This window comes from Pan paniscus, chromosome 10 (assembly GCF_029289425.2).
Source record: "Pan paniscus chromosome 10, NHGRI_mPanPan1-v2.0_pri, whole genome shotgun sequence".
Lineage (NCBI taxonomy): Eukaryota > Metazoa > Chordata > Mammalia > Primates > Hominidae > Pan > Pan paniscus.
Genome location: NC_073259.2, coordinates 126,950,095 through 126,957,846, shown reverse-complemented (window position 1 = coordinate 126,957,846; position 7,752 = coordinate 126,950,095). Strand labels below are relative to the sequence as shown.

General features: G+C 40.2%; 1 non-coding gene across 1 annotated transcript; it reads left to right on the top strand.

Moving 5' to 3' along the window:
- Window positions 1–3,624: 3,624 nt before the first annotated feature.
- Window positions 3,625–3,755, top strand: LOC112436805 (small nucleolar RNA SNORA38). The gene has a single exon (XR_003025496.1). It is a non-coding gene; the product is annotated as a small nucleolar RNA SNORA38 (small nucleolar RNA).
- The last annotated feature ends 3,997 nt before the right edge of the window (window positions 3,756–7,752 follow it).

Genomic DNA, 7,752 nt, shown 5'->3' with positions numbered 1-7,752 from the left:
ATAACCAATCCCCTATTGTTGGATATATACATTGCTGCCATTTTACTTTTCTGGTGACTGGGTCTTTGGGATGAGTAGCAAGGCCCAGGATCCCCAGGAGAAGACAGAGCACAAGAAGAGGATGGCTTGCAGTAAATGTGCTGGTACCAACTGGTAGTAGTGTCAATGGTAGATGGGGTTCCAAGAAGGAAGGGAGAGGAGGGGAATCATTTAGAGTAGGACAAACTGGTGCTCTTTATTCTTATACCATTGTTTTTCTGGGTTGAGGACAAAAGTAATGGAACAACCCATACCAGCCACAGTGATATTTTACAATGTAATTCAGACACTGTATCTCCTTTAAAACAAAGTCCATTTTTTAAATCTTGACCTATAAAATCCAGGATAAAGGTCTAGCACCTGTCTCCCTCTCTGTATGTCCTATCACACCCCCTTTTGCTTATACCAGTCCAACCATGCCATCCTCCTTCCTAGTCTTCAGACCTTCTATGCTCATTTCTACCTCAGCACCTTTGCACTTTCTGTGCCCTTTGCCTGGAATGCCCTCACCTCAGATCTTTGCATAATTCAGGTCTTTGTATCTCCTCTGCAAGATGTTTCCTGACAACTGTATCTAAAATAGCTTCCCTCTACACCTCTTTCCTATAATTCTTTGCATGATTTGTTTTTCTGCATGGCATTTACTTCTACGTATTTGTTCATTTTCAGTCTTCCCTATGGAAGCATAAGCTATGTATGGAGGAGCCATGTCTGCTTGTTTGCTGATGTATCCCTGGTGCTTAGAAGAGGACTTGGAATATAGTAAGTGCTCAATATATATCTGTGGAATGTATGAATGAATCTCTAAGCTGGCTTGAGGTGCTGGGACCAACAGCTATCCAAGGAGTAAAATAAATCCACATATTTCTGGTCCACAGTTGCTATGGTCTGAATATCTCTGTCCCACCAGTATTCATACATTGAAACCTAATCCCCAGTGTGGTGGTGTTAAGAGGTGGGGCCTTTGGGATGTGATTAGATGATGAGGATAGAGTCATCATGAATGGGATTTGTGCCCTTACAAAATAGGCCCAAGGGAAATTACCCCTTTCACCACGTGAGGGTAGTGGTCTTGCTTCTAGACAGTAAGAAGTAAGAAGTCTGCAACCCAGAAAAGGACCCTCACAAGAACTCAACCATGCTGGCACCCTCAACTTGGACTTTTCAGCTTTTATAACTGTGAGAAATTAACTTCTGTCCTTGATAAGCTATGCAGTTGATGGTATTTTCTTACAACAGCCAAACAGACTAAGACAACAGGGTACCACAGTGGTTAAGGACAGAAACAAAAGCATTCATTGGGATGCTGGCACCATTACTCCCAGATGTGTGATCTTGGGTAAATTATTTTACTTCTCTCTGCCTCAGTTTCCCTTTATAAAATAGGAATGACAATGGTGTCTATTTTATAGGGTTCTTGTAAGGATTAAATGAGATAATGCATGTACATTGCTTAGCAGAGTATCTGGGACTTAGAAAGACCTCAATAAAAGTTTTTTTATTATTCATAAATTAATTATTAAATCCTTCTCTCCTCATTGTTTCAGTCATTTATTCATTCAAATATCCACTCACTTATTTGTCCATTTTTCAATGATTTTCTCATTCTTGCTTCTATGTATTAAATCCATCCACCCTCATACATCTATCTATTCATCTATTTGTGGTTTAAACAGACATTTATCAAGCTTATTTTAAAGGATCTCAAGGCTACAGTCAGAAAGAGTAGAAATATGGGTTTAAACAGCATCAGATTTAAACACCTTTCTGTATCCAGCCCACTTGTACCCAGGGCCCACTCAAGAATGAGTGCCATGCAGGACTGGTGTTCAGCTGGTAGGCATTGGCATAGCTGTGCCCACCCAATTCAGCAGTTATTCCCAAAGCCTCCTTCTTTACAAGTCCCTAGGGTGGGGAGACCAAAGGCACTCAGGGATGATGCTGAAGATAATCATAGTGATGATGTGGCACTAAAGACAGTGTACATGGGGCTGGGCGTGGTAGCTTACGCCTGTAATCCCAGCACTTTGGGAGGCTGAGGCAGGCGAATAATGAGGTCCGGAGTTTGAGACCATCCTGGCCAACATGGTAAAACTCTGTCTCTACTGAAAATACAAAAAAATAGCTGGGTGTGGTGGTGGGTGCCTGTAGTCCCAGATACTCGGGAAGCTGAGGCAGGAGAATCTCTTGAACCCGGGAGTTGGAGGTTCCAGTGAGCCAAGATCGTGCCACTGCACTCCAGCCCGGGAGACATTGTGAGACTCCGTCTCAAAAAAAAAAAAAAATACAGTGTACATGAATTTGACTCCTACTACATGCCGGATATCAATATTATTGTAAAGGATCTCAAGGCAACAGTCAGAAAGAGTAGAAATATACACCCTTCTGTATCCCACCCAGTTGTACCTGGGGCCCACTCAGGAATGCACAACTGGCCTCCTATCTGCAACATTTTCTCCTTCTAGCCCACAGACACAGGCCCAAGGTCTCAGCCTCCATCCCTCCACCTCCCTGCAGCCCCAAGGAATCCTTTGCTCTTTCAGCCTGTACCTGCATTTAGTTTGCAAATAGAGTATATCTCTTCTGGGCCAGGAGGGCACACTTCACCCCAGCCTGAGGTACTGCTGAAATCTCTTTATCTACTTCATGTTAGAATATTGTTCTCTGAGGTGCCTAAAACACTCAGTGCTGAGGCCACCTACCCCACCCAATCTAGCAGTTATTCCCAAATCCTCTTTCTTTACAAATCCCTAGGGTGGGGACACCAAAGGCACTCAGCAATGATGCTGCAAATGATCATAACAATAATGATGGCACTAAAGACAGTGTCCACGAATTTGACTCTTACTACATGCCACGTATCAAGAACAGTATTCAAACATATTTTTTACAACCAGGACAACCCAACCAGTCAGAGTGGATGCTAGCTACAAATAACCAGCACAGCTATACCAATGCCTACCAGCTGAACATCAGTCCAGCATGGCATATCTGTCAATAAATGAAACCCCTCAGCAGGCTAGGAGGCAGTAATGTGAGCCCATTTAACAGATGCAGAAGCGGAAGCTCAGAGAGAAAAATATCACTTAGAGAAGAGATAAGCAGATCTGGGCTTTGCTGAGTCCTGAGCTCATTTGCTTACTACCCACTTTGTGCATTTACATACTTATTTGTATCCATTATGAGAATATTTGCTTTACTTGTTAAACTGTGATTTTTCTCATTCTTTAAATTTTGAAAAAATTAAAACCTACAGTAAAGTTAAAAGAATAGTTTACTGAACACATATACCCTTCAACTAGATTCATCAAATTCTTTGTTGCCCTCCCTCTCTCAGAAGGAAAACACACACACACACACACACACACACACAGAGTCATGTGTTGCATAATGACATTTCAGTCAACAGAACACATACATGATGGTGGTTACGTAAGATTATAATGGAGCTAAAAACTTTCTATTGCCCAGTGATGTCTTAACCATTGTAATGCTGTACTGCAATACATTACTCAAGTTTTTGTGGTGATGCTGATGTAAACAAACCTACTGCACTTCCAGTCATATGAAAGTATAGCACACACGCCCTCCTACAAAGGCATGTCTATAGTTCCTTGTCTTTGGACATGTAAGAATTGGAGGGACAGAAATGTGGACTTGGAGAAATCTGGGGCCAGCTTTCTCATCACAGGCTCAACATCAACCATACCACATAGAAGAAAAAAAATGAAAAAATATTTTACAAAAGCATAGCATATACAATTATGTACAGTACATACTTCATAATAAATGACTGTAACTGGTTTGTATATTTATTCTACCATACTTCCTGTCATTATTTTTTTAGTGTACTCCTTCTACTTATAGTTTTTAAAAGTTAACCATAAAATAGCCTCAGGCAGCTCCTTCAGGAGGTATTCCAGAAGAAAGCATTGTTATCATAGGAGATGACAGTTCCATGCATGTTATTCCCCCTGAAGACCTTCCAGTAGGACAAGATATGGGGGTGGAAAACAATGATGTTGAGAATCCTGACCCTGTGTAGGCCTAAGATAATGTATATATTTGTGTTTTTGTTTTCAACAAAAAAAAGTTTAAAAAAATTTTAAAAATTCATAGAATAAGGATATAAAGAAAGAAAGTGGCTGGATGCAGTGGCTCATGCCAGTAATTGTAGCATGTTGGAAGGCCAAGGCAGGAGGATCACTTGAGGCCAGGAATTCAAGACCAGACTGGGCAACATACGAGACCCTGTTGCTATGAAAAATAAAAATAGTCTGGCATGGTGGCGTGCATCTGTAGTACTAGCTACTTGGGAGGCTGACGGGACGATTGCTTGAGTCCAGGAGTGTGAGGCTGCATTGAGCTATGATTGTGCTACTGCATTCCAACCTGGGCATCAGAGTGAGATCCTATTTCATATATATAATATATTATATATAATATAATAATACATATTATATATATTATGTATAATATAATAATCATATTATATATAATATATTATATAATATAATAATGCATATTATATATATTATGTATAATATAATAATGCATATTATATATAAATTATATATAATATAATAATACATATTATATATTAATATATTATAATAATACATATTATATAATATATTAATATATAATATAATAATACATATTATATATAATATATTTCCTGTATAATATATATTTTATATATATATATATTTTTTGAGATGGAGTCTCACTCTGTCACACGGGCTGGAGTGCAGTGGCACGATCTCGGCTCACTGCAAGCTCTGCCTCCCAGGTTCATGCCATTATCCTGCCTCAGCCACCCGAGTAGCTGGGACTACAGGCGCCCACCACCACGCCCAGCTAATTTTTTTGTAGTTTTAGTAGAAACGGGGTTTCACTGTGTTAGCCAGGATGGTCTCGATCTCCTGACCTCGTGATCCACCCGCCTGGGCCTCCCAAAGTGCTGGGATTATAGGCGTGAGCCACGCGCCTGGCCGTGTTTGTGTTTTAAGCTAAGTGTTATTACAAAAAAGGCAAAAAGTTTTAAAAAACTAAAAACATTTACAAAATAAAAAAGTTGCAGCAAACTAAGGTTAATCTATTATTAAAGAAACACAATTAAAAACTAAATAAATTGAGTGTAACCTGTGTGTATGGTGTTTACAGAGTCTACAGTAGTGTATAGCAATGACCTAGGCCTTCATGCTCACTCACTACTCACTCACTGGCTCACCCAGAGCAGCTTTCAGTCCTGCAAGCTTCATTCATGGCAAGTGCCCTATACAGGCGTACCCTTTGTTTTTCATATTGTATGTTTACCGTATCTTTTCTATATTTAGATGCACAAATACTTACCATTGTGTTACAATTGCCCGCAGTATTCAGCACGGTAACATGGTGTACAGGTTTGTAGCCTAAGAGCTACACAGGCTCAGTCATATCCCCATCGTTAAATGACACATACTGTATATACATATATATTTGTTATTCCATTTATAAGTAAGTTGAAACTACCATGATGGTTCATCCCTAACTACTGCTTCCAATTTACACTGATAACTACAGCCCCACACATAATCCTGTTCCTGAAGCCCACGAAAGGTCTTCCTTTACCTCCCAGCCAGAAGTGACCACACCTGTGCTCCTAGATGTGCTCCAGCTGCTTGTTGCTCACCCATGCCCCCTAATGAGAAACTCCTCACCTACAACCCTGCTGATGGGACCCCATCCCCTGACAGAAGGACCAGGGAGATCTCTGTCCCAGAGGGATCCCAGTCATGAGCTGGCAAGGGCCTGTGATTTGGGTGGGATGAGTCAATCAGATTATTCCTCTTAGCAACTTCAACTGAGAGGAGGCATCATTTCTGGGGAGTTACAGGCACTAGAACTTAAAAGCTCAGGTGGACTCAGGAGCCACTGTAAAGGCTGAAGTCATGAGCAACCAAAAGGAAGATGAAACAGCTGCACAAATGTAATTTTTAAAAGTTTATAATAATAACAGCGAATATTTATTAAGCATATAGTATGTGCTAAGCGTAGCACAATTATTAACTCATTTTATATTGACAATGGCAGTATATACACTATCATCTCCCCTGTTGAGATTAAGGCACAGAGAAGCAAAGTAACTTACCTGGGGTCACACAGCAAGCGATTGGAAGAGCCTATTTTTCTTACCACCACCCTCTTGGTTCCTGGTATGCACCTTGTCCTTCCTGAGGACTACAGTTCTGCTTTCTCTGGACTCCCAAGAGATCTTTCCGCATCTTACAGCAAAGCCTCCATTGTGCTGGAGCTAAGTGGAGGGGGTTTCTATTGACTCCAATCAAAAGAAGCCTGACTAAAGCATCTACACTTGGCTGGGACTGGGTTTCCTCAAGATTAACACTCACTCTCACCATTCTGACCAATTGCCTGCAAGTTTGCAAAGGTAGACGCACATTTTCTGGGGAGCTGAGAATGAAGCATGAAGATTAATTATACATAATCCATTATGAATAATTTTATATGCACAAACTCTCTTGGATGGCTTCCTTATTCAGATGTCACTTTTGCTTCCTTTTATAAATGCAAAAGAAAATTTATCAGGACTCTCACACTTGCACTGGCGACCTTATACAACATAACCCAATTTCCCAGAAAAGAAAAGGGCTTGAATGTTCCCAGCACTAAGCTTTTCAGGGAACTAAAGCTTGTTTGATTAGGGAGATACTTTTTTTTTTCTTTTTCTTTTTTTACCATACTCAGGTAACCAATTTTTAGAAAATTAGCATTCTTCAAAGTACAGATAACGCAAATGACAGCAAACATAATTGAATCTCTCTCTCTCTGATGATTTAGGAGGTACTTCTGAATGTCACTCCCCTTTATTCAAGACTGTAAAAAAAAATCTGTATAATAAAATTAAAGTTTTACGTTTGCTTGTTAGAGCCTTCTGGGTGTTACATGGTTGTGGGACTAAGTCCAAACATAAATGTCACATCTAGTTTCTTGGGCTGTTTATCAAAATCATCTGAGTCACATTGAACGGTGCAAGAAGACACTCGGCCCACTGTCTGGAGTCAGTCTATTGATCCTATAGTAGAATGCCACTACCAAGCTGGTCGTATGCCTAGACTGGCTCCCTTAAACAGTGGGATATTAGCACTGAATTCCAAGGTAGTTGAAGAAAACCACGAAATTTTCATATTTGGGAGGTAACAATTCCCATCAAGCAGAGGAATTTGAAGATTCATAGTTTGTATGTCACATTGATTACACAGTGTCTTCTGCCTAGTAAGTGCTCAGTAAATGGTAAATTCTCATACTGGGGAAATGTATTAGAGCTTGAGAGAAGCCAAAAATTTATTCTTCTGGGTAGCTCTTAAATATTCCAACTTGCATTAGTTTTCCTAGCTGATGGAAAATCTATTTTACTCCACAATGTTCCTTTTTAGAGAACAATTCGAGTCTCTCTTAGTGGATGGAGAAGGATGCAGACAGAAGCAAGAAGAATGCAGGAGGCTACAAGCTGTAGGTTCAAGGAAGCTTTGGTGCCACAAAAATTCACAGGACCAGAAGGCAAAAGCCTTGGGTTTGTGTCCTTACTCTTTTCAGCCAGCTCTTGGAAGCGACCCCTTCTACTATCAGACATGGCTTGGTGTTATGAACTGTTTTAATGAAAACCACATCTGTTCCTTTTTCAACTTTCACCACTAGCTCATTTGTTTTTTG